This window comes from Fistularia commersonii, chromosome 22, assembly GCF_037954325.1.
Source record: "Fistularia commersonii isolate RoL2024-O1a breed Wild chromosome 22, RoL_Fcom_v1.0, whole genome shotgun sequence".
In the NCBI taxonomy this organism is placed as follows: domain Eukaryota; kingdom Metazoa; phylum Chordata; class Actinopteri; order Syngnathiformes; family Fistulariidae; genus Fistularia; species Fistularia commersonii.
The window spans coordinates 10,844,484-10,871,020 of NC_141305.1; the positions used below are offsets into that span (position 1 = coordinate 10,844,484).

Below are 26,537 nucleotides of genomic sequence, written 5' to 3' on the forward strand. Positions count from 1 at the left end.
ATTGGGATGTAAGTGTGTGAGAATGGGTGAATGTGACCCAGAGTAAAGCTCTTTGAAATCTCAATGTGTAAAAGCACTATAAAAGTGGAGCCCATTTAATACATATTGAGTGGTTTACGTGGATGTGTGACTTTGTTTTTCCAATAAAATACAGTTCAAATAGTGTGCTTGTGTTTTCAAAGTCGTATTATATCCAACTGCCTTTATTACTAAATTTCACAATCTATGTTTTTGCAAACACCAAACAGGTCATGGTCTCTCATTTCTTGCTGAACGCTTGCCCTGTCAACAGAATTCCAGATATGATTTGGGCGAATCAAGGGTCTCTTCTTTCAGAAAGGTTTGTTCTATCATGTGATCTGGGGATTAATAAGGTTTATTCTGCTGCATTGTGTCACTCCTGTGCCTGATATTTTAGTGTGGTGATTTCTGTGCTCGAGCTGAGGCGTAAGTGCCATTTTTAAAGTTTTTATGAATGTTGCACTATCATGGGGGAATTATAGATAGCAGAGGTAACTGGTGAACACATTAACACACACACACACACGCAAATGAGTGAAGTGAAACTTTTAAAAACTAACAGTTGGCAACTGCAGATGCCATGTATTGTCTTAGAAACGTGTCTTTTTCCTTTCCTTTCCTTTCCTTTCCTTTCCTTTCCTTTCCTTTCCTTTCCTTTCCTTTCCTTTCCTTTCCTTTCCTTTCCTTTCCTTTCCTTTCCTTTCTGTTCACCACTTAGTCATGGTTCCAATCTGAATTTTGTTGTAAATAGAGTAATATCTCAGTAATTGCAATACCGTCTGACATCCATTAGATGCCTTCTTGTTGACTTTCATTGTAGAGCTGGAACTGTGAGTGACTTGGAGTGCAGAGGCCTGTCACTCGATGAAAATGCTTGTGGTGGCTAAACCGTGCAGTTGTGATTATGGTACAAAACCTTGGAATGCAAACGGGTAAAAAAAAAAAAGACCATTCCCACAGACATACATTGAACAAGGATGTAGCTGTAAAACACGGGATTCTTTTTGTCTTGAACAGTCACAACCCATAACAACTTTGCTAAAATTCTGACTAGAGTAGCTTATTCTGGTCACATTTTGAAAGTCTCGAAGAACAGCGATTATCTCATCACAGTTGCAGGAGCCGAGGGCTATCCGTGAACGTCAGCGATGGAAGTCTATAGTCTTTTTATTCTATACCAGCAACATGGAAGATTGCACACAGAAGTTCACGGATTTCATGCATCATGTGTCCCTGAACAGCCTTTTCATGAAAGAGAGAGGGAGTCCATCTTCAACCAGCCACTTCTATTTCATGGTTTTAACATTGTAAATGTTTTCATGCTACAATATTTCTCAGAAGAGTGACCTACCAATAGCCCCCTTACCAGGAATAAGTAAATCCAGTCAAAGACTAATTAAGCAAAATGGAATAGCAGTTTGTGATGTAAAGTCATGTATACATTGATTTTAAATGATTCTTCCCATTTTTTTAGCGTTGTCTCTTTTTGATTGTATGGTTTAAAATCCTCAAAAAAAAAAAAAACAGCCCACAAAAAGCAAATCCCTGGAGAGCTTTTGAAAAGGGAGAACGATGAGACACCAGAAGGGTCCCAGAATGTGGCAAAAAGAAGAAACCATCATTTAAAAGAAAAAAAATCAAGAGTCCTGCGAAAACTGAGGGTTCATCGCAATAGGTGATTCCCCTTGCGGCGGAATATGCCGGCTAATGAAGCTATGCAATCTTAAAAAAAAAGCTACGTGGCCACAGAGAGATGGACCCTGTGAGGAAGGGTTTTCTGCTGTGACACCAATAAAACCGAGAAGACGGAGTAGACCGGGTTCAGTTGTGAGCACCACCATCACCCAGCGACGGGACCGTCGAGCTGCAGGGAAACAAGTTCAGGGTTCCCACTGGTTCTGCGTTACGATTAGTAGGCATTGGTTTTCTGATCATAAAAGTGCAACACAAAGGTGTTGTAATTACATTTCCAGTCCCTCATTTTTATGACACCCCCTACCGGTTGGCGAAAAAGTCACGGCCCGCGGGCCAATTGCGGCGCTCTGAACAATATTTTGTGGCCCCCTGCCTGAAACCAAATCTTTGTGTTAGTGCAGCCCGCGTCTTTTTTCTCACATGCATCTGAGGGTTTTATACTGTGGGTTTAAAAAAAAAACAGGCGAGGAAAAAATGAAAAAATAATTTTGCAATGTATATATATTTGCTTCAAAATTTGAAAACAAAATGATTTTTTTTTTACGAAAAAACATCTAGTGACATTGTTAAAATCTTCTCTTTTCTTATTTTTATAAAAACCACAAAAACGATAGCAAAAAAAAACAGCAAAATTAAAAAGATTGATCTAATAACAAGAATAGCCACCATTAGCCTTGTAAATATTTACCTCTTATACGTGCTACCAATCCATTTTCTAAGAAATGCTCGTGGCAATTTTTTTCCACAGTGACAAGATTTTCTCTTTTAACTCAACAATATTTTTAGGCTGTAATTTCATCAATCATTTTTATAATATGCATTTAATTTGTCATTTATTTTTTAGAAAAACAGTTCATTACATATAAAGATTTTTATAATTTACCTGTTAAACTCCTTTACACTAAAAATTAGGAAAAATTTAGACTTAGTGTTTCTTCTAGGTAATAATTTTACAGGTCCGGCCCCCTTGGCATCAAATCAGGCCGTTATTTGGCCCCTGGACCAAAATGAGTTTGGGGAAAGGTGCCGTGCCCCTGGGGCTCAGGAACCCATGACAAGGATCCCATTATCCCTACAGCGCTCTTCCCAACCAAATGCTCTTTTGGCTGCGAGGACCTGAGTATGTTTCGGGTTCGAGCCTGGTTGGAAGGCACTTGGAAACCAGCTCTTGACTTCCGCTGAGTGAAAAGGCTCCTCTGGCGGCAGGGAGGCTTCTGGGGGCCCCGAGTGTGACAGGACCCTTGTTCTGAGGTTAATGGGCGGAGACCTTGACGTGCGCCTTTTTTTCAAATCCTCCCCAGACCCTGCTGTGATGCCTAGTGCAAGAGTGGGCTGGGGCCACGCACACACACACACACACACACACACACACACACACACACACACACACACACACACACACACACAGGGAGAGAGACAGACTCTGCAGCGCCACATTATTTCCAGTGGAGACTGGCACGGCCACGCAGCGCTAAGACCCGCTTCGATCCGCCTGTTCACTCCGGACTGCTGGAACTTGTGCGCAAGGATAGAGGGAGAGAAACAGAGACGCGGATAGCTCTATCTCACCCGTCCCATATACTGGAATAATTTTCCCTTCCTCTCCCTCCTCTTCCTCATTTTCTCCTCCTCCTCTTCCTCCTCCTCCACTGGTTTCGTGTTACAAAGCCTTGGGAGGGAGTTGCGCTGAGAGCCAGTTCCCGTGTAGAAACTGAATGACAGGATCATATGGCTTGATTTTCCAGATTGTCCAAACATTTGAAATTTACTAAAGAGGAAGAAAAAAAACGGATTGGGCAGAAAACTGGGAATCGTCTGACAGTAATGAAGATGTGGAATTACTTGTAACTCTAATTCATAATTAAACAAAACCGAGGTAAAGGAGAAGGTGAGAGAAGCAAGGATACGAGCTCTGCCACAAGAGAAAGACGGAAAGGAACGCGCTCTCAGTCGGCATCATCGTAGCCACCATCACCATCATCTTCACTGTCTGTTACCGGCAAGAGAATCAGGTAAGTTTGTTCCCGTTATTTCTTTTTTTTTGCGTAATGGAGGTTGCGTCGCTGCGCAGTGCTTGGAAATCAAATCGGCGATGGAAGCAGAAGAAGATCCCGGATCCCCAACTGTTGCCACGAAGACCCCTCCTCCCGCCTCACTATCCGACCCCCGTTATTTCCCCCCTAGAAATCTGGCGTTTGGAGATAGGACCGCATCCCACCCCGCAACCCCCCCACACTCCAGCCAGGACTGCTTTTTTTTTGGGGGGGGGGGTCATTGTGGTGCAACTTCCATCTCCATTCCGCGCAGTATAAACACGGCGCAGTGCGACCAACAGCAGCAGCTGGAGAGGCTTGAACTCTTTGCTCTGTATTCTCTTAGAACTGCTCCACTTTCACACAAAAGTGCTCTATCCTCTCTGTGCGCCACCTTTGCCCCCCCACACATCCCTACAAAACCACCTCTACCCAAGGGGAAAACAACCTTTACGTCATTATAACTTTCATTGTTTGTGCTCCTGTTCTGAACTTTTTTTTTGGAAGCTGTCTTTTGTGATATATATTTCCAGCCCCGTGATAAAGTATCCTGCAGACACAGTGTTGTGATTCTTGCTCAGAAGGCTTGAATATTCAGATAGTTTCCAGGAGTCCCGGGGTCATCGAACTCCTGTTTCACAAAAAAAGCAGTCAATCTCTGCTGAACACTTCAAAATGAAGCTCTCGTGGCCCAAGTAATCCCTCAGACTGGAGATAGCACTGCTTTTTTTCTCCACTTCCTCTTCTCATTTTTCAGCCTTAAATGAAGTATTAGCCTCACATGACTGATGATTGAAATTACTGGTGGTGGAGGTGGAAGTGGAAGTGGGGGCTCCACGCTGGACAGTCAGCAAGGGTGTGCGTAAAAAGGTTATGCTTTAAGAGGTGGTGGTTGTGTGTGTGTGTGTGTGTATGTGTGTGTATGTGTGTGTGGGGGGGGGGGGCTACCCCTCTCCCCCCCCCTTTTTTTACAAGCTGAATGGTGCCAGTGCCAGTTAACCAACAGACAGCGCAGGGGGAGTGGGAGCCCAGTGGGTACTGAGAGACTTCGTGGAGGTTTTTTTTACTGCCATGTGGGAAGGGATGGGATGGAGGAAGAAGAGCGGATAAAATACTCGTCTTACACAATCCGTCCCCCCGCTTTTGTAAATTCTCAATAAAATTACTCACAGTTGTTTTTATTTATTTATTTTTCGAACGCGCGTACGTTTTGTGTGTGTCATCCTTGCCTCTTGGAGATTAATGAAAGTAGTCTAAAGAGTTGAGGCGCTTGGCAGGCGTTGATATTTGGCACCGATGGATGTAATGGAGGATAATCCGGCCCAAACTCACTCCGCTAACCTTTGAATTTGTAAAACCGAGTTCGTAGAACTTTCAAATGAGACATAATCCTTGATTTGACAGACTGGATTACCTTTAATTGGAGTTGAGTGTCAAAGAAATACCCTGTTTGATAATTGAAGATTTGTTCATATCTAGGTTTGGGCGGACAAAAAAAAGTATTAAATCAAGTTTTATCTTATGCAGTTAGAACAAATACAGTCACAAATACACACACACACACACACACACACACACACACACACACACACACACACACACACACACACGGCAGCCCTCTGGCCCCAGATGTTAATGCTTCCATTGAGACAGCCGCAGCACTCTTGCTGCTCGATGTCTTCATTGTCGAACAGACAATGGACTTCACATCCGGTCGGACAGCCTCTTTCCCAGTTTCCCTCACAAACTTCTCATGCTCCACACACACACACACACACACACACAATTAAAGAGCCTGCAGTCATGCACACAAAGGACCACATGCATCATACACCCGTGTGCTGCTTCCACTGCTGCTACCCAGACAGATACTGTTTGTGTGCACAAAGCAGCTTTTCCATATTATGTGCTTATGGAGCTCTTTGAATGTGTCATTTATATTCACGCTGTGTGAGTATTTGTGTGTTTCATCTCGATGCACAAGCCTGAAGCCTGGACACACGACGATATCCTTGTGCTTGCGCACGCATGTAAAATCTTGTTTGTGAACATTGAAATAATGCCTGAAAGTTAACACATAGCTTTTTATTTTGGACACCGAGTCTAAAGAAGGTGGGTTTAAAAGAAAGAATCATTGCGCATCGGCAGCTGTCCGCGCACATGTTCATTTGGGAACCCGGTCCGACCCTTACTCCCTGTCCTCAGGGTATCTTTGTGTTCTCCTGTTTTCCCGCTTTGGTGCTCAAATGGGACAAAAATTGTGAGTTTTGACACCCAAGGGTCAACATGACATCATAGCCGTTACATCGTCCCCGCACCAGATGTCTCCTGTTTGCTCTGGTTGTGTTTAATTGTCATCACTGTGTCACATGCATCACGTCAATGCAACAGATACGGAGCCCATGGTGCACAGCTGAATGCACGGCAAAAACTGTGATAAAGGGATAGTTTCTGATTATGTAACTGACGTACAGGAACACACATGCAGGCACCGACTCATATGTAGCGCTGGGTTTGAATTCCCTGACAGCAATATCTTTAAGGTGGTATTTCCACACAACACAGCAGTTGATGCGCCAACTTTCAAATAGTAGGATTTTAAATCCTACTGTTTGATTCTCTTTCTATCTCCTATTTCTCTTCTTTTAAAAATCCTTTTCATTGGCGGATTTGCTTTGAGTTTCCCGTGTTTTTTCCTGTGCGTGCGTGTGCGGTGCATCTGGCCGTGCTGAAGGGAGTACACATCCGTTCGTGCCCCGTGTGTTCCGAAGCAGCATCAACGGTATCACACAATTTTCTAAAGCTTCAAAGTGTGTGTGTGTGTGTTTGTGTTTGTGTTGAACAGAGATATGGTTCATGGCAGGCCAGACACGAGGTCTGGAGAGCAGCGGCAGATGGGTCATATGTGTGTGTGTGTTTGCTGGAGGGGAACAGCGAGAGGCAGGGCCAGGCTGGACAGGCTGATGTTTAGAGAAGAAGGAAGAGAAGAGGCTTGTTTACAAGAACACCGTGGTAATGGGCTCTGGCAGACAGGGTGCAGGTGATATGAACCTTATGTTTTCATGCTTTTTTTGTGTCTCCCTTCATTATCAAGAGGAACTGCGTCGAAGTGTGTGTGCGTTTTGAGGGAAGCGGTGATGTGTGCAGTTGTGCACTCTAAATGTCAGAGGTCTGCCTCATTAATTTGCTCTCAAACGCGCCAAAGCCTCATGCATTTTTCCGCATAAACGTGCCATTATCATATCGCATGCTACAATTACCACACCCCAAGTTTGTTGCGATGTTCCAGTCAACAGAAAACTGTTAACCTTCTTGCCTTTTGTAAAATTATTGCTGATTTGTCCCTCCCCCGTCCTGTCCTGTGATGGTTCTGTGAAACAACTTAAGACAGAAAGGCCCTTTGTTGGGCCCTCATTAATCACCCCCGTCAGTGTCTCCTGAGCTGCATTGGAGAAAAAAAAAACTAGATCCCTTCCTGTAGTATTTTTGCTGATTCCCGATGTCCCTCGGAAAACCGCCATTGTGATGTTCATTAACACGTAGTCACGTTTGAATTTTTCAACTGGCATCATAGCATGCTGTTTAATCAAGATTTCTTACAGGAGAATCAACTCATGTTAACCATATTCTAAATAATGCATCTCTTGCAGAAAAGAATATCAGTTAGTCTGCGGCACTTGCTGCGAACCAAACTTCACAAAGTTACCCCCCATGGATTTAAAATGTATTAATTTTTGACCCCATTTCTACTTGCATATGTTTACCTTTTCCCCCCAAATACAGTTGTTTTCTTGTTTTCTTAGCGGTTCTTCTGTGTATTGCATCATTGGTAGTACTTTTTGTCTTACAACCCACAAAAATTTAGACTTTCCAGCACCACAATTTAGTTTGCATGGGATAAAATCCGAATTATGTGAGTATCAGAGCAAGAGTGATTTCCATTCCTACTTGCCTTACTTCCAAAAGTATGATTTCCATCGAATGGAAATGCTCTTCCTTTCCTATCAAAGCTTATATCATTGGCTATCAGTTAGCCGAGGATTATTTGCTGGATATTAGTTTGTTACCTGATTACCTAAAGTCTCTGCGTTTAGGCTTATCACCAAACAGTCTCTGAGGTAAAGATGCGACCAAAGATGACTCATCTCACCGATTAAATCCGCCAGTTCTGCTCTTGGTTAGTTGTTGGTGAAACATTTAACATGATATCGGAGAACAGCAAAAGATATCGGAGAATAACATTCGCAGTATGTTTATCGATGCTAGTGAAGTTATCTTATCAATGTTGTCTTATCTGACCTGGAAAAACCCTTTAACTCCTTCCTTTTTGAAAAAAAATAATACTTCCCAGGTATAAAAAATTAAATTGATAATCCTTTTTTTAAATCTCAGCCAGATTTGTTCATGCTCGGATTCAAAGTGGCAAATTGTGGGGAATAAAAACAAAAGAATCACTCCCTCGAGAAAAAGTAAATGATAGAGATTCTCAAATAATGCCCTAATTGACAGGCAAATATTTTTGCATTTTTGGCAGTTTTGTGCCAATGTATTTCCTAATTTTGAGTTAGTCCTCTGATTTCACCATCATGAGGAGATTTTCCACATTTGCCTGGCTTATTTAGCCGCAGTGCTATGATCTCACTGGGCTAATCTGACCTGACGGCCTCACTGCAACCAAAATGATAAGGGTAAAAGTAGATTGATGATGCTAATTTGCAACAGAAGGATCTTTTAATGAAGGAGAGTAGCATCAAGCTGAAAGACACTTATGCACTGCAGTTCACAATCTCTGGCTATGCTTAGCACTTTAAAGGCCGTTGAAGCGTTTCCGTCAGGCTATAAGTTTGTTTCCAGAGGGTTTTGGCAGTGGATTGCAGTTCTTCTAAATGAGCAACATTTGCTCATCTGCATCTCGCTGTCCCTCTGAGTTTGCACCCTCTCCCTTACATCCTGTTTCTTTTACTTTGCGAATCCTGCGTATCTCACTCTCTCTATTTCTCAACTTTCTCTCCCTTGTTTCAGCTCAGTTCAACAGGTATAATGAGGTCGTATGTGCTTTGGCAAAGAGTATGCACTTATCACTTATAATAGCTCAAATATAATTGAACGGACAAGTGCATACTCAGCATATTGAGTAAAAACTATGATAGAGGGAGGAAGTGTAATCCGTTTGGTGGCCCTAACAATAGAGCTTGTGCCCTGAGTGCCCTAGCAGAAAGCATTATGGAACTCTCTCACCCGCTCTCACTCTCTCCCTCTCACTCTTGCTTTTTGACTGTCAAATCAATGAGGTTAAATTGAATGAAGTGTCATTAGCTTCACTTTCAAAATGCACATCTTCACTCCACTCCCAATATGGAACACAATGCAGGATTTAATATTTGTCACTCCTTTATGAATGATGCAACCCCGCTTCAGGCCAATTAATGAACAAGTAAGCCCTTGGGGAGGAGGGACGTTTTCCAGGAAAGTCACATGGTTGGAAAACCCAATATGGTGAACAGTGATGTTCATACAGGCAAATCTATAAAGCAAGTTGTGTTGGATGCCCTCAATCTTCTTGCCTGTTCAGTGAGAATATTGTGTTCACTCAGCCTTTCTTTTCTGACTCACAATTTCCCAACCTTTCAATCTGAGCAACGTCATTTTAAACATCTTAGAGTAGCGTTTGGGAGAAATATTGTCCAAATTTGATAAGGAAAAGTAACAAATAAGCAGATGCAGAGTAGTCCATAGCTCCTGACTCGGCAGGAAATTGCACCTTCATTTGCATAATGGTGCTGGGTTTGACCGACAGCCTTTTATACATTTTTTAACATTGTCTACTTTGAAAGTAACTGAAGTTAAAAGTTTACAGACCGCTAATTTTAAAATGTTTGTGCCAGCTAAGAGAATTCCAAACAATTATACATGCAAATGATTTAAAGTGATGTATCATACTGGAAGATGACAATGAGACAATTGTATTGGCTTTTGTGTGTTAGTACCGTTTCTCCAAGACGAACACTTTTAGTCGTTTTCAGGGTCGCACGGTTCACAAGTCTGCAAGGCTGGTCTTTTGTTGTTCGGCAAAAGTTATTCTGTTATATCTGTCAAATCATTTTGCCAGTCAGACTTAAACACCTCGACAGAAATCACATTCCACAGAGAATGAGCAAATGCGCGTTGGCACAGTGTAAAGTACACCAGCAGCTTTAAGTTAATGTGCTGTATACGTGTATGTGTATAGATATATTTCTTCTGCTGACTTGAGTGTTTGATATTAGAATAAAACACAACGTGTGAACTTTGTCCCAGTATATTTCTGAAACTGTATTTTTGTGAAAGGATCGGTACATCACGTTCAAGCATATCTTAAATGTGGTACAACAGAAACATGGTGGGATGCTGGTTGACAGTAAGACAACTGGAATGTATCACTTTTACAAAGGCTTTACACCTAAACCTCAACTCTGCCGCCTCAACCCGTTGATCTGCTGTTTTTGATGACCCACTCAAGAATCAGTGAGGCATTTAGAGGAGAGAAAATGTGGAGCCCCTCTAGATGGGTTCAGGTCCTCTGCATTATTTATGAATGTTAGGGCGGTTGAAGAGAGGCCAGACCTGCTTATTCGTTAGTATCTGACCATTATTGACCATCTGCTGCTGGCCAGCCTCACTCTTGATGTGTCTCCGCATCCCTTTTCATCCCCGTTATTATTTAAACCAGGAGTCCTGGTGTTCAAAAGATTGTTTAAGTCTTACCCGAGAAAAAGGATGAAACGTGAAAACAGTTTCTTTCGATTTACAGTACAAGAACCACACCATTTTGTGTGAAACTTTAAATGTGAGCTGGGATACACAGTAGTTGCCACTCATGCTTCTTCCTTAAGAACTGAAGAAAAGTCAAGTTGAGTTCAGAATGAAAATAGGACAATAAACTAAAAGTGCACGTTTTCACCATAATTGCAGTGTCATGTAACAGCTGGTTTAGCAAGCCGGTGCCACGTGAAATGATTCGATTTGCTTAGCCTAACGCTACTGGAAAGCTGACTAATTCCTTCTTTGGTTTCATGCTAAAGGCTAAGCCTTCGTTTTTAAGGGAATAGATCCATCACGCCATTAGCTCTTAATTAATTTCAGTAATTTTTTTTTAAATTAGGCACGCAAATTTTATTAATTTTGTCATCAAGACCTTCATAAACAGTTAACAAACCTTATAAAACCTGACATTTTAATCAATCTATACTTTTGGCCTTTGTGCCAAAAAAGAGGAAAGGTTTGGATCGGATTCTCCGATAACTTCTTCCCATCGGATAGCAGCCAGGCTCATCTGTCCTAGATCACTGTGATTCTTGAGTCTCTCCATTTTTGGCTACGATTGCAGTTAGTAAAATAAAATTGGGTTGAAATTCTCCGAAGCTAAGTACAAACCCTATGATTGAGCCAACTGTGTTTTAGGGTCACCGTGAATCGCATTTGTATGCTTTCCAAGGCAGCACTTCTGTTTAACGGCTGCTTGTTGTTTTGCTTGTCCTGACTCAGCAGATGGCTTCGGGGCTTGGTGTCCACTGTTCGTTTTTGTAAAACATTGTGCTCTTTTTATTAGGGTGGTACGACAAAAGGTGTGCGGGCCATGGTGAATGCGGAGGTTCCTATTGTCTACTGTTTGCCTCTGCATACACGGCTTATGCATTGTTTCCTGAATAGTGCATACAAATGTGCCCGAGCTACTAGATGACAGAAAATCCACTGTACTGGATTGTTTGTTAGAGTGTCTGTGTGAACCGATTGGTGGGTGCGGGGTGGGGATTAATGATGCTGATGATTTGGACAGTGGGGAGGGCATGTAATGCAGGTGAGGCAGGTCGCCACCTCCTCTATACATGCTAACTACAGAACAGTATTTTGTTTTCATGATTGCCTTTTTTTCTTGCCATTGTTCTGGTCCAATGGAGCTCTCTCCCTACTGTGGGACTGGCCGTTAGCAGGCAGGAAGTGCCGGGAGCTTGCAGCTTGAGCACACACACACACACACACACACACACACTGTACCGCATCCAGCTTACAGAGCCCCTCCCCTGCTATCGCCTCACATGTAAAAGTTTGGAGTGGACAATAAAAAGTTGCCCCATGGCTCACAGCCTGGTAAGCTGCTGCTTATCCAGGAAAGAGCCGCGGCCGGTTAATGGCCTCTCTCCAGGGTAGGCACTACACAGGGGCCCATGAAGGCTTATCAGGACCAGGAGGGGCCCTACATGGCAGCTCTTTTAAAACTTCCCCGAACTAGTGTGTTGAAAGAACTTAGGTTTGGGAAAGTGAAATCTATTCTTGCTTATTTCCTGCTGTGTCTGTCTGGTGTGGTTTTTCCCCTTGGAAAATCAAAATTAACACTTAGCAGCTCCTAAATTAAATATAAATGTTTTTCCAATGTTGCATCTCTGAAGGGGAATTCAAAGTGCACTTAAAAGTACAAGGGAAACTCAGACTAGCAACTCCCATGAGAATGTTTACACAACCCTTAGCGATTGGAAAATCCATAATTGACAAGTGTGATTTGTACTTCCACTGAGCAAGCGTTTCCCTCTGATACCACAGGGCCCTTGTGACACATGTGAAGAGAATGACCAATAATCGTTGAAATACTGTGTCCTCTATCTGCCCTGAGCTTGTTTTTTTCCTCAGATGTATCTCTTCTCATTTTGTAGAATATGATTAAAAAGTATGCTGAGGAGGAGAGCCATGTCCTGCCCCCTGACTGACCAATGACATTTGGCCTCATGGATCCCAGTGATACAACTCATACCAATCTATGAGTCACTGCTCTTTTTCCTCATGAGGAAGCAGCTAATACAGTGTTCAAAGTTGATGAAGGGAGACTCCTTTTGGTTCCTCTGTTGAAAGATTTGAGAGGAACGACAGTTTTTTGAAAGCAAAAGAAAATGTAACAACAGGCTGATCACGTGACGCAAACCTGAATGGAAACATGCCTTTTTTTTTGGTAGCAATGCCATCTCCTCTCGGCCTGTTCATCAGCTTTGCATATTTTTGCGTGATAGGACTCAGAGAGCAGCACTCAGAATGTTAAACTTCAGCTAAACAAACCATATAGATTGATATTAGATCCCGCAACAGAGCTGCGATAGCTTGTTTTTATGACAAATATAGAGGCTGCTTATTTTGGGGTTGGGGGCTCTCAAATCTAACCAGAGCCTTCTACATGTATATATTATGCAATAAAGTAGAGCAATTAGGACCAAATATACTGCAACTGTTTCCCACCAATTTATTAAACAGATTTTATTACTTCCAATAAAACTGATTTCAAAGCCCTCGTATCGGTTAATGAAACGACCAAATCAATAATGAAGATTCTATTGGTTTCCTCTGGACAGTGATATGGTAATGTGCTTAATTTAGTCTGTCAGTTACTTTCAGATGCAGTGTGTCCATCTTAACAAGGCACTAAAGCAGAAGACAAACGTTGACCAATCTTCAAACCCAAACAATATAACCCATATGTCATATATGTCCGATTTAGAGCTCCTAAAACAACTCGGGTTATGCCATATCACTGGTAGCTGATGAGGAGCTTGTTAGAGATGGGCAGGTCTGGAAAGCCGGAATCCTTTTTCTCAAATCTGATCGTAGCAACATCACAGAGAATTCTACTTCTGAAACTCATGAAACTTCACTTCTAGTAAATATTTATATCAAGCGTCGTCTTATTAAGTAAACCGCTGTTCCATAATTACTTATTGATAAAAGCAGAAACTGAATAGAGACTTTCAAAATTCATGGCTATCAGTTAAAGTCTAACTTTTGGAGAAAGAGACCCCCATAAAACCAAAGCATCACTGCTAGTTTAGCGAAGCCCTCAACGTTAGCTCTTGTTAGTCCAGCCTTTCGCCCCCGCCTTTACCCAGCTGTGCCACCAGCTGCAGCTGTAAAAGGGCTGTTACTGGGGTGTTGATCTGGCTTGTGTGTTTGGGAGAGGGTGAGAGAGAGAGACAGGCTATTATGTTTGCCCCCATTTCCATCTCTACCCTGCTGGAGTCTGAACTTTGACCCCATCTGGTGGCACTCCTGCCCCACCCACCGCTACCACCATCACCACAGCTACCACTTTCCTGCTGCTCTTTTCCAGTTCACTGCTTTCTTCAGGATGCCTGATGGTCCGAGGGGCATTGAAATAGACAGAAAGAGAGAAAGAGAGAGGGAGTGTCGGAGGGAGAGAGAACGAGAGATCTGTAATGCTCGTGGGACGAAGCCGCAAAAATAAGACACGGGGAGGAAAGACAGAGACAGTGCCGGTGTTAAAACAAAAAAAAAAATAGGTGGGGGATATATAGAGGTTGCCAGGTTTGGTCCACACCAGCAACACACATACAGACATTAGAGAGCTAGTCAGGAAGCTGTGTGTTCTCAAGATAAAAGCTGACCAGCAGTCAGTCAACAATTAAACCTTTTCATTTCCAACTTTTACTTTTTGTCTCAGTTTTTCTTGAGGGTAAACTAAAATCAGCCCGAATGTCACCGAATGACAGTGTTTTTTTAATAAGCAGAGACAAAGACGAATTTCCTAATGTGACTGAAAGAAGCGCATCGTTTAAATTGGCTCTTCTTCTGCGTTCATACACACATTCTCACACATTGCCATTAAATCATTCTCCCAAACGTCCCATACCCAAATTCACCTGAATTAACACATTCATTCATTGTTCACTGCACTGCACACATATTTGCACACTCACATACACCTCAGACATGAATCAGAACACACTCACACCCACACGCTCCCTCTGTTTTCTCTTGTGCACACATAGACTCGTGGCATATGGAACAGTTTATATTACGGCGTCGTTGTTTTTTTTCTTCTTTCTTTTGTACCTATTAGGCAAAGCCTTTTTTTTAAGAACACCAGAGAGGAGAGAAAGACAAACCTTTTATTATGATTTTTAGCCCGAGGTCAGACCAGCTGCTGAGAACACACAGGCACACACACATATACCCCCGAATCTCGCTCTGTCTCTACGTGTCAAAAATCAATAATGCCTCCTTTTTTAAAAAAAAAAAATAAAGCTAATATGGAAAGATGGTGGGTTGCTGATGAACTCCTTACTTGCACAAACTCAGTTACACACTCACATATGCACGCACAAAGACGCTTACTCTCTCTTTCCGTCCTGTTCACTTTATCTGCTGATCTTGCTTTTTCTCCTTTTCACTCCGCAGAGAAGAGTTAAAAGTAGGCAAAGTGAAGAGATTTAAACACCAATTCCCTTTTTAAGATTTGTCTATCAGCCGCCCCCCATTTCTCCCTCCATCCATCCATTCCGGTCTCTCATATCTCTCTGCCTGAATGAACAGCTCCGATTTGTGTACCGGGATTAAATTCCTCAAATTTCTCTCTCACCCCCTGTGGGAAATGGTTGTGCTATTTAATTAATTGATATTGAATTTAAGTTAGCTGCTGGGTGAATGCATGTTTGGATAACCAGACCCGTGTACCATTTCGGGATTCGCTTTTACACAATGTTCCAAATAGAGACTTCAACGTAGCTTTTACCCTGAACAGTCTATAATTCTGATTCCGATTCCATTCATAACTTTTATGGACGGACTTTCCAAGCGCAGCCAGGGCGTCGAGGGGATCCGATTTGGTGGCCGCAGGATCGAGTCTCTGCTTTTTGCAGATGATGTGGTTCTGTTGGCTTCATCAGGCCATGATCTCCAGCTCTCACTTGAGAGATTGGCAGCCGAGTGCGAAGAGCCCGGGATGAGGATCGGCACCTCCAAATCTGAGACCACGGTGCTAACTCCGGGTCGGGGAAGGGGAGGCGTTCAAGTATCTTGGGGTCTTGTTCCCGAGTGAGGGAAGGATGGAGCGGGAGATTGACAGGCGGATCGGTGCGGCATCTGCAACGATGCGGACTCTGTACCAGTCTGTCGTGGTGAAGAAGGAGCTGAGCCAGAAGGCGAAGCTCTCAATATACCGGTCGATCTACATTCCCGCCCTCACCTTTGGTCACGAGCTGTGGGTAGTGACCGAAAGAACGAGATCGCGTATACGAGCGGCCGAAATGAGTTTCCTCCGCAGGGTGGCCGGTCTCTCCCTTAGAGATAGGGTGAGAAGTTTGGTCATCCGGGAGGAGCACAGAGTAGAGCCGCTGCTCCTCCGCATAGAGAGGAGTCAGAAGAGGTGGCTCGGGCATTTGGTCAGGATTCCTCCTGGATGCCTCCCACGGGAGGTATTCCGGGACACGCTGGAGAGCGTCTCCAGGCTGGCTTGGGAACGCCTCGGGGTCCCCCCAGAGGAGCAGTACCATGTGGCGGGGGAGAGGGAAGTTTGGGCCTCCCTGCTCCAGCTGCTGCCCCCGCGACCCTACTCCGGATAAGCAGGGGGAAGATGGATGGATGAATGGGTGGACAGTCTATATAAACGTGCACAAAGACAGAAAAGTCCAGTGCTAAGCTGCACGAGAGGGTGGCGCAAGTCCTTAGCAGACCAGCCAAAATGACTTTTTTAAAAAAGAGAGAAGCCGGTGTTGTTCAGTTCTGTTTAAGTTTAATTCCAAACATAGACTGTTCCACCAAAGTCATAGTCAAAGTGCGCCAATACATGCCACCTGGTGACGTGTTCATGTGGGAGGAGATTTATGTAATACATGCTCTTGCTTCCGGCCCTTTCTCTTTAAATTAGTGTCACGTAAGCTATATTTGGACCTTACCGTCGCTGTATTCCCCAGTGTTAATTCTCCAAATATAGCGAAAGATTGGAAAATATTTCGGAGGTAGAAGAGGATTCAAAACCCTGATTATCTGAGTGAGCAGAACACGTGCGCAGTCAGCTGGGAAGGACACCTCTGTTGAGAATACTGGATGGGCATCAACATTCATTTGCAGTATGTTTTGAATGGGTGTGACACCAGCATTGTTTGATTCTGTCTAGACAAAATGGTGCTGCTTACTATTGCGGAAGGGAATATGTGTCTTAACAGTGTGTTTATATGTGTCTTCCTCTTTCCCCCCATGTGTTGCTGGATAATTGAGTTGTATTCATTGACTGTGTGTCTGTATTACAACTAAATATCTACCTTTGTAAAATGAAGTCCATAGAACTCTGTATTTATGAAAACCGTTGCTAAAAAAAAGCGTGCTGACGATGATATACCTTTTCGAACCTTATATTGTGTGTCGTTGGACATCATTTTGACGTTTAGTATGAGGTTGTAAACCGTCTGAATTTATTATACTTGTTATTACGAACGTTTCGGAGTGAGACTCAAGTTGCACATGATTTTCTGGTTTTAGTTCATTTAACTTGACAATAGAAACTATTCTGACATGAGAAATGTTGAAGTTAGCTTCACTACTTTCAAATTAGGGCAGGGCTTGATCAAGTATTCTAGAAATTACAAGAGCTTTTGAATTTAAGATGAAGCCGTTGCGAATATAATGAATTTAATTGTATCCATCACACAAAAAGAATGTGAAGTGAAAGGGGAGATTATTGTCAGATTGCAATCTTGTTGTATCAAATAGAAAGCAGGCGGGCAAAGCACTTCAGTGAAGAGGCGAGTCAGAATTCAGAATGTTTGCACTCATGTAATTATCATGATAACCCGTGTGTGTGTGTGAGTCCCTGAGCTCTCAGCTGCTGTGTGTTCTTATGTGTCTGATTTCAATTTTGCACCTGCGCAGACTTCTGCTTTGTTCTGCAGAGGTGCCATGTGGAACGCCCCATGTATTATGCAGCGTATAAAACCGTCCCCACTCTGAAGCTGCGCTTGCCATCGCAGTGTGTCCCGCCATTGCAGAGTGTCGTGCCAGAACTCGCAGCATATGAAGAAAGTGATGCTCTTTGCCAGGCCGCTTTGCGCATCACGCTCTCGGTTGTGGCTCTGCTGCATGCTGTCAGACCCACGCCGTCTGTCGCAGTGCGCGTGTCTCTTGTCTCTGATTTAATGTTTGTGTTCCTTTGTCTGAGACTTTGCCTTTGTTTCACCGAGTCTGTGCAGCGCTTTCTTTGTGTCTGCTTGTAGGTGTTTGTTAACCTGTATGCATCTTAATGCTCTCTGTCTGAAGTGGTGTATATTTGGTCCTTTGCCACTCTGTATTGTACTCACAACTTTGTGCGTGTCTGTGTATTTCCACGTGTGTGTGTGAGAGACTGAAAGTGACCGTTATTTTTAAGGATAACTGGATTTCTAGATCAAAATTTGTCTTTCTCTGCTTGCGCCTTCATACACAGACATACACACAAGCTAACAGGACTGAATCACAAACGAACGACTGGCCAGCGTGAGAAGGACTGTGGATTTCCGTCCTTGTTTATTAGGGGCTGCATGATTGAATCAACAAACACAAGAGCTGATGCATTTCCGATGTGTTTTATCACACTCTGTTCTCACATACTTCTAAACCAGCGTCACATTCACTGCATTACATTCCCCCTTCAGAGATGCATTTTGCAGTATCGATGGGAAAAATGGTATGTAATAGTATATCGATCATCACCCATGCATGAGCTATGCATGAAGTTGCAATTGTGTCGCGACTCGCCACACACACTATACTCAACTCTCACCATAACCAGGAAGAGGGTTGTGTATCTATCGCAAGATACAAGTTTCATAGTCTATTTCTTCTTTCTGTACCTCCGTAGTTGAAAACTGATTCCAGTATCCAGTGGGAGAAGATACAGTTCCCTGAGTGGCCACTTGGTGGTCATAGCAGATTGTTGTTAAAATGCTAAAAATGAACTAAAACATTTAATTGACAGTTCATATGTGACACACTTCTTAAATTATGAAGGATTACATTTGGGTATGACTAATTTTGAGAGTGGGTGTAAGCGCCGCCATTGGTGTTATAAGAAGACTTAATGCCTCAATGTTGTCGGCTCCACTGTCTCAACCAAATATAGCTAGCTATTGTTGTAAAAACCCAAAACTTTGAGGTTTCCGTGGGTGTGTATGCTGACTAGTACGTGACATCACACTAGCACTGTCATAATAAACAAAAAAGTTTATGGGTTTAAAAGAGCCTAAACTAAAGGCTGCATTAAGCTAAGCAAACCTCTGCACATCTAGTCAGATCTAATTTCTCAACCACATTTGGAAAGATATGTTGCAATGATGTTTGGAGTTCCATGAGACCGACTGTCCTTTTAAAAAAGAACAGTTAAGTATTTTCTACTGCATTCTTATGCCTTTCTAAATTCTCATGCTATGGGTGCGTATTAAAACTTAATGTGTAAAATGCCTTCAAACCGAGTGGTTTCACAACATTGTACATACAGCATCAACCTATTGACACACACTGATGGTAGCAGAGCTGCCATGCAAGGCGCTCACCAGGTAATTGGGAGCAACTTGGGGTTCAACGCCTTGTCCAAGTTCACTTCAACATGCAAATAGGAGGCGCTGATAAAACCACCAACTGTCTAATTGGAGGGTTGCCCATTGTATACATTTAACTCAGACTAAATTTTGGCAGAATTTATTCATTTATTCAAGCTAACATTCTTCCTTTATATAAAAGTGTGTCAATGTACTTTTCAATATCTCACAGAGAAAGCCAGTGTGAGTGTTTTCAAAAATGTTAAAGATTCCTGGGAAAAAAAAGTGTCTCAACTGATGGTGAGACACAGTGGCGGCAACTGGCAACTAGGAAAAGGTAGAACACATAGAGAATAGTCAGTGGAAAGTGGCAAATATCTCTGATGTTGTAAGAAAATGAAAAAGACAGAGGCAGGAAGTGTGATTATGAATGTCTCCATCTCCTCTGACTTGTGCTCGGTGACCACAGCCTCCTCTGCACTTCATTTATTGCAGACTTTATTCGACTTCCTTGTACTGCTGTCATTCCCGCACCCCCGTCTGCTTGCCACCCAGACACCCTGCCGCTTTTATTTTCCATTGCAGCAATAGCATGGCCTATTTTCTCCCTCTAAACTTGACTTAAAGGGCCAGAGAGGCGTCAGTCTCTGTTTCACTATTGTGAAATTATGGATCTGAGTGGGGTTTTAGATAACCCCTATTTCAAATTAGAGTTGTTTGGAGCATTTTCTCCTTTGAATGTCTCAGCATGTCTCTCAATTATCAAATAATGCAAAAGAAAGTGACAATAAATCTGCCTTGAACATGATAAAACCTTTATAGAAATGCTAATTTGTATTTGCATGCTCACAAGCTGTTTAAACAACTAAACCCACCTCTGGGTTTGGTGATGCACAGATGTAGCTTCCATTATTTCGCGGTACTGACACACATCTACATTTCTGCATCACAAAGTGACGGCTGAGCCGTTTGCTTCAAGGACTAACAGCATGCGCCAGCTACCAGTGAGCGTCTTTACTTGAAGACAGATTCTTATGTTGATGACATTCAAATGGCACTGCGGTCTGTGTCGGCAGATTCCCTGCATGAATCCGGACATTTCTCTGCGTCGAATCCACCAAAGCATCCGAGACGTCTGACATTCTGAAATTGGAAACGTGTTTTTAGCCCCAAAGTTACCGATCCGGTGAGAGTCAGTTCTCAAAATTGCCTGATATGGTGGGTAGGGTAACTGGGTATCGCGGATTCTGGTGAGGCATAATTTAGTTCCAACATGGCTAATCGTGATTTTTTTTTTTTTTTTTGCTTAACTGCTTGGCGGCACAGTGATTAGTTCTTCCGCCTCATAGCTAGAGGGTCACTGGTTTGATTCCGACAGGGGGCCTTTGTGTGGAGTCTACATGTTTTCCTCGTGTCTGCGTGGGTTCCCTCCGGGTTCATCTATTTCCTCCCACAGTTCAAAAACATACAAGAAATTCATTGGAGACCCAAAATTTCCCAGACATGTGAGCTAGAGAATGATCGGTTTTATGTCTCTACTGTATATGTGGCCCTGTGATCAACTGCCGACCAGCCCAGAGTGAACCCACACCTCTGGCCCAATGACAGCTGTAATATGATCCACCCTTAAAAACGAACACAAATATCTTAATGTTACCGTCTTAAGCTCCGCAAACTTTGAGTTTACTAGTTTTTTTGCTGGTGAAGCATGGGCTTTATATGTATCATTTTCTTGACTTGATGTTCTGTACCAAAATAGAAAAAAATTTATCCTCTCATTGCAAAAAGAGCTTTCTTACTATCATTTTCTCCTTCTCATCCAACTAATCAGTGCAGTTTGTTTGTACTTTGCTATTTTGTGAAGCCCATTATGTTGGCAGGACTAAGGGCTAGTTAAATACCGAGCAGAAAAGGTTGATTTCAAGTATATTTAGGGTTTGTTATATTCCTCTTAATCGCAGAAATTATTCCGAGTGGCTGATGAATGGAACCGAATTATAATGAAGTGACTATTTTGACATGATGTCAGATGGTTGAAGTTAGAATGGATGTAATGTTGAGCTAATTTTATTTCGTCCTAAGCTGTAATTACAGTGTATCTATGGCTCTTGTTTTCAGTAGTTTCACTGTTACTGTGTTGTAAAAAAATTACAGTCAAAATTGCCTTAAGCAGCTCGTAACCCCGATCAGAGAGTTTCGTTTGAATGGTTCTTTTTGAACGTCACATGATGCTGTAAAGGCAGTTTCACCAAAGTTTTGACACTTGCATGAATAAAGAACGGTTAGAATGAAAAGGCATTCGTCTGCTGAGACTTTACATTAAAAATCTTTGATTTATACAAAACCTGTTGACAATCTGCTGTTTCAATCAGGTGATTTAAACAGCATCCATCCTTCAACACACACACACACACACACATTTGCTACAGGTTGCACATCGCTACAAGTGATAAGCTGTGCCTTCTACATGACAGCAATTAGAGTTGTATTGAACTGGCAGAATTACACTTTAACATGGTTTCCCAGTGTCTATTATTACTCCCCTTAGTCCAAATAGGACAACACCGCAAATGGATACAGGGTTCCATCCCATCTCATCCCAGTCCTGACAGAGTAAAGTACATCAAGAAACTGGCTGCAGGCCCACTGTGATCTCATGACGAGGTGATATAATCCTTGTTAGTCATGGTGTCTGCTTGGCTGTTACTTGTTTACTGTTTAGCGAGCTGCAGCACATTGAGCGATATGGAAATGGCTGGAATCCATTCATATCTATTTTTGAACAGTCATTGAAAGCAGATATAGACATGCAATTACACACTGCAGCAGAAGTGTCTTGATGTGAATAAGTTGCATAACTCCCTCTCCCAGCACAGCAGCCTCAAAAATCAGCTGGTTGGTGCGTGCGTCCTCTTATTCATTGCTTCAACCAGATGCATTCAAGAGAGGGAAAAAATACCATAAAACCACTTTTTTGAGGTGGAAAAAGAAATTGCTTTTTAACCAAATGTTAAATGCAGCCTAGCCAGAACGAATTGTGAAATCTACCAGCTGTTCTACATTTACTGAGCAAGATGATCGTCTAAGGTCGAAATGTGTGACATGTTCTTTTCCTGTGCTCCCTCAGAGATCTCATACGACCTATAATTTATCTAGTCACATCATTTTGATTTAGTAAAATATAGCCTACTGTGTTTGAAAGGAAAACTGCCGCATGCTGGGATTCATTAATGCAATGATGTACTGCACAGTGTTACAGCAATGTATTAGTGATTAGATGTACATATGTATATATATAAATATTTGTTTGTGTATATACACATTTGTGGACGCGTGCGCACAAACACATATATATATATGAATGTGGCTCTGCTGAAGCAAATACTTGCGGACGAACCAATCATTGAAATATTAAACTCAAGGGTGTGCTTTACCACCATTATGGATGCAGTCAGACATAAAGTGTATGAGATGACTGCTGTTAACATCAGTGAAGTAAATGGAATGGATTTGAAGTGTACCTGTGAGTGTGATATCATGATCATGTAACAGATGCCACCAAAATAAAATAAACAAGAAATACAATATCGATATGGAAAATAAACAAAAAACTCATGGGCTATTTTGCAATTTTATAGAAACATGTGGTTAGAATTAGACTCTGTTTAAGCAGGTTGAATGTATTTTAGACTGTTTACTTAGCTATTCCTCTTTATCATCAACAGTTAATATTGTGTGGATCACGGAACTTTCCAAAATTAATTAAATGTTCCATATGTCTACATGAAATTGCTTTGCCCTGTCAGATTTGTTGTAACATTATATCTGCAATAATTGCTGGGACAAAACTATCCAGGGTTCATTTACTTCGCCAAACCCCAGACCAGTTAAGCACAATTCAGTCTCACTAAGGAGTCAATATGAAAATATGGCTGGAAATCAATGCAAATAATCAGTGATACAACAAACAGAAGATTCTTGTGAGTACAGGACATACAAGAACACAATAGCCTCAACGTCATTGTAAATACCAATTAACTACAGAGAAATTTTTAATTTTTCAAATCATATTTCTTTCACAGTGCAAATAGTGATCTGCTCTGTTTATTGAAACATATCCTGGTTTGGACACAATAACACACAGACACACATTCATATATATAGTCTGTTACTGCCCTGAAAAAACAGTCATTTGCAAAGACCATTTCCGCTCAAGCAAATACACATTTATGGGAAAGGAGAGGGAAAACAATAGTTTCTTGCAGAACTGGGAATACAGAAGGACAGACTGATCATGTATTTAGTTGTTTGTTTGGCAGTAAAATATAAATCTATTAAAAGCAGATGTAAATTGTGTGTTCTGTGCATCACAAGAAGAATTTCTTGGAAAGAAAAAATAAAAGCAACATTTCAACCTCATGGGAGGTGATTATTCTTGTACTTTGCAACAGTAACTGAATTTCATTGGGAATAACTCTGCAACATATCTGGTTTAGCAAAATAGCTATAAGACGGTTTACGATTAAGTGCCATCAAGAAGAGGTTAGCCGGTTATTCCAATAAACTCAAGAGGAGTGACTTTTACACATATTCACATAGATGTTTTTGCCACAAAAACCAAGGAAACGTCATTTGGTCACACACGGAATCAGCCAATGTAACTTGGTACGTTTATTTAAAACATGGTTATTAATTGCATTCCACTGTACTAAACACCACTGTGGAAAGTGGTAGAATGATAGTGAGCAGCGATGAACATGCACAGCCTCAGACTAATTGTGCTCTTGGTGTGAATAGAGAGGAAAATGAGTGTTCAATGCCAGCAAAAGCCAGATGCCCCCACATATCAGCCATACAAACTGTACCTTTGGCAATACTACATGCTTTTTTTGTCTATGTTATCGTAGCTCAATGTATTTTTCAAGAGGTACTAAGACGATATTGTAACAGAACAACATGAGCATTAGCTTTCTTGTTGAACTAAAATAACTAGATATTTTCTATCCTTGACTTCACTCTGGAGAACTTATATACCTGCAGACCCGCTAGGGACTAACCAGAGTAAAACAGCCCTTGGAGGTTGAATTTGGGGTTCACTGCTTGAGTTCCAAGTGGAGGAGCCAATGGCTCAAGACGAATAAGTTTGGTATGTACTTTAACTCCAAGTCGTACGTTGTGTTTCATAAACTTGGTTTCCTTCTATTTGGTCGGTTTGCTCTGGATGGATATGAAAGAGTGATGGCACGTCATGATGGGAACTCCTCATTAGCTGTTTAGGGATCTAAGGGCTGAACCCCTTTTTAAGGAACTCATAAATAAAACCATCAGCTTCTAGTGCATTTGTTTACAGTTTGTGTCTGATAGAAAGCAAAATCAAGGCATCACCATCACCACCAATACATCATCATTGGTTGCGGGCGTTTTTCTAACAGCCTGCATGCTTCTAATTGAAACCTGATTATAGGGCACAGTGCTCTCCCTCTGATAGAAAAGACTCCATGTCTGATAAGATTTTGAAACCGATAACTCCAACCTCTTGGTTATGCCTCATGAAAGCATCTGTCTCTGCAGCAAATCACCCCTAAATATTGCGTCCTGCTCTGGCTCATGGTGCCGCTGGTTTCTGTCTCAGTGCCTATAAACAGACAGGCCACCTGGCTTGATGCTGTTAAAGACAGATACTTGTGATAAATGATCAAGGGTTAGCTGAGATCACCTAGGGCCACTTCCACGTCACGTGACTTCTGGTAGTCGTCGGGGGCCAGGTTTACCAAACATTGAGTTCGTCTGGAGAAACTGCAAAGTTTTGAGAAGCGGGTAGATCAGTAACAACTTGCACATACTGTACTTGTGCCCACTTGCAGATTTTGATGTAGATTTTCAGCTGTGTTATGTTCCTTCTGCCTCTCCCTAACACACACTCAACACACACCTGTTCTCCGTCCTCAGGCACATCGACTGCTGTCAGGGGCAACAAATGAGCACGGGCATGTTTCTTAGTGTGTCTCTCTGCAAGTATGTGGAATAAGCTTCCTGTCTCCCTGGCCTCCTCTTCGTCTACTTTGTGCCACAAACTAAAAGGCAAGCACACACATACCACATGCACACGGTCACATACACATTTTCTCTGCACAGTTACCCACTGACAGATTACTGACATACTGTCTCTAGGCCATGTTGTATGTGTCTGTGGTTACAGATGTGCACTGTCCTTCTGACATGGCCATTTCTCATGGAGGAAAGTGCAGGGGAGACTGAGGTGTTGGGATGAAGCGCAGAGGTGGGGGGTGAAGGAGGTGCATGATGTGAGTGTGTTCCTTGACAGGGGTTTATTAATAAAGATGACCTCAGCTGGGGCTGCTGGGAGGGTATTTCTTTCTTCCATCCTTCTTTCTTATCCCATAATCCGGCTGAATAATTATTACTTTGAGAATATTTCTGGTGTATATCTAAACATAGACTTAATTCACTTTTCCTCTATTGTGTTGCATTATGTCGCACTAGTTTGTGGTTGTCACAGACCCTTGTTTAGACTCAGTTGCGTGTTTGTGTGTTATTGTGTGCATATGTATTGAGGGGGTATGACAGGGATAATCCTTGATATATCTCATCTGTGTTTCAACATCCCTAGATGTGATTATGTGCTTCATTATGTCGGGCTAAATAGTGTATCTGCAGACATGAGTCACCTGCAGTGCGTTTTGTTAAGAACAGATGTCCTCACAAGAATAGAGAAGAGAACTATTTTATTTGTATTGCACAGCATCTAAGCTTATCAACAACGCGGCTGTAAATCTTGCTTGCTTGCTTGCTGCAAGATGAATGACAAAAAAGGTCAATTTTTAATATGCTTATTGCCTTTCTGTCATGACTTCGATGGGAAGATTAATATCTGTCATATCTGAACCTCTGGGCTATAGCTTCATACTTTAACAGACAAATCCAAGAGCTGCTATATTTCAATGCAAAACCTAAAGAATATGAAGAAAATACAGTTCTATATCTTTAAGTAGTTTAATAGCCACGATAACAGTGTCCTATTTTTTATGGTTTGAATGCAATCATGCTAGCATTTATCATGGGAGTAGGCATTTGAGGCAGCATCAAATCCATCAGGGGTTTATTAATTATTAAAGAAAATCACTAAAAAGTAAAAAAAAATTAAGTGCTTTATATGACTAGGTCAGTTCAGGGCTGTTTGCACTACCTGAAGCAAGCTCATGTTTGTCAGCCAAAATTTTCCTAGTAACTGACTGGAAAATCTAAAGCCAGTGTCTGATTTTGTCGAACAAAATGCTGTTTCTGGATAGAGAAAGCAAGAAAACATGTCTTGACAAGTTTTTGATCCTCTAAAACAAAATTGGATTTTTTTTTTTTTTGTTTCGTTGACTCGGGATTAGCAAAACAAGGTTGACTTCACATTCAGTGCATGTCCGCTGTAGGAGGTGAGCTCATTTGTTTAGCT

The 26,537-nt window shown here is 42.0% G+C and overlaps 1 protein-coding gene across 5 annotated transcripts in view; it reads left to right on the plus strand.

The window, feature by feature from the left end:
- The first annotated feature begins 3,174 nt into the window (after positions 1-3,174).
- Positions 3,175-26,537, plus strand: part of sema4c (sema domain, immunoglobulin domain (Ig), transmembrane domain (TM) and short cytoplasmic domain, (semaphorin) 4C) — a 96,415-nt gene continuing 73,052 nt past the window's right edge. For 3 of the 5 annotated variants that reach the window (XM_086169729.1, XM_086169732.1, XM_086169734.1), the window contains exon 1: positions 3,175-3,728. The gene's annotated coding sequence lies outside the window, so the exon portion shown is untranslated. Of the gene's footprint in view, positions 3,729-25,021; positions 25,154-26,537 lie in introns of all 5 variants that reach the window. The other 2 variants (XM_086169731.1, XM_086169733.1) reach the window with 1 other exon arrangement.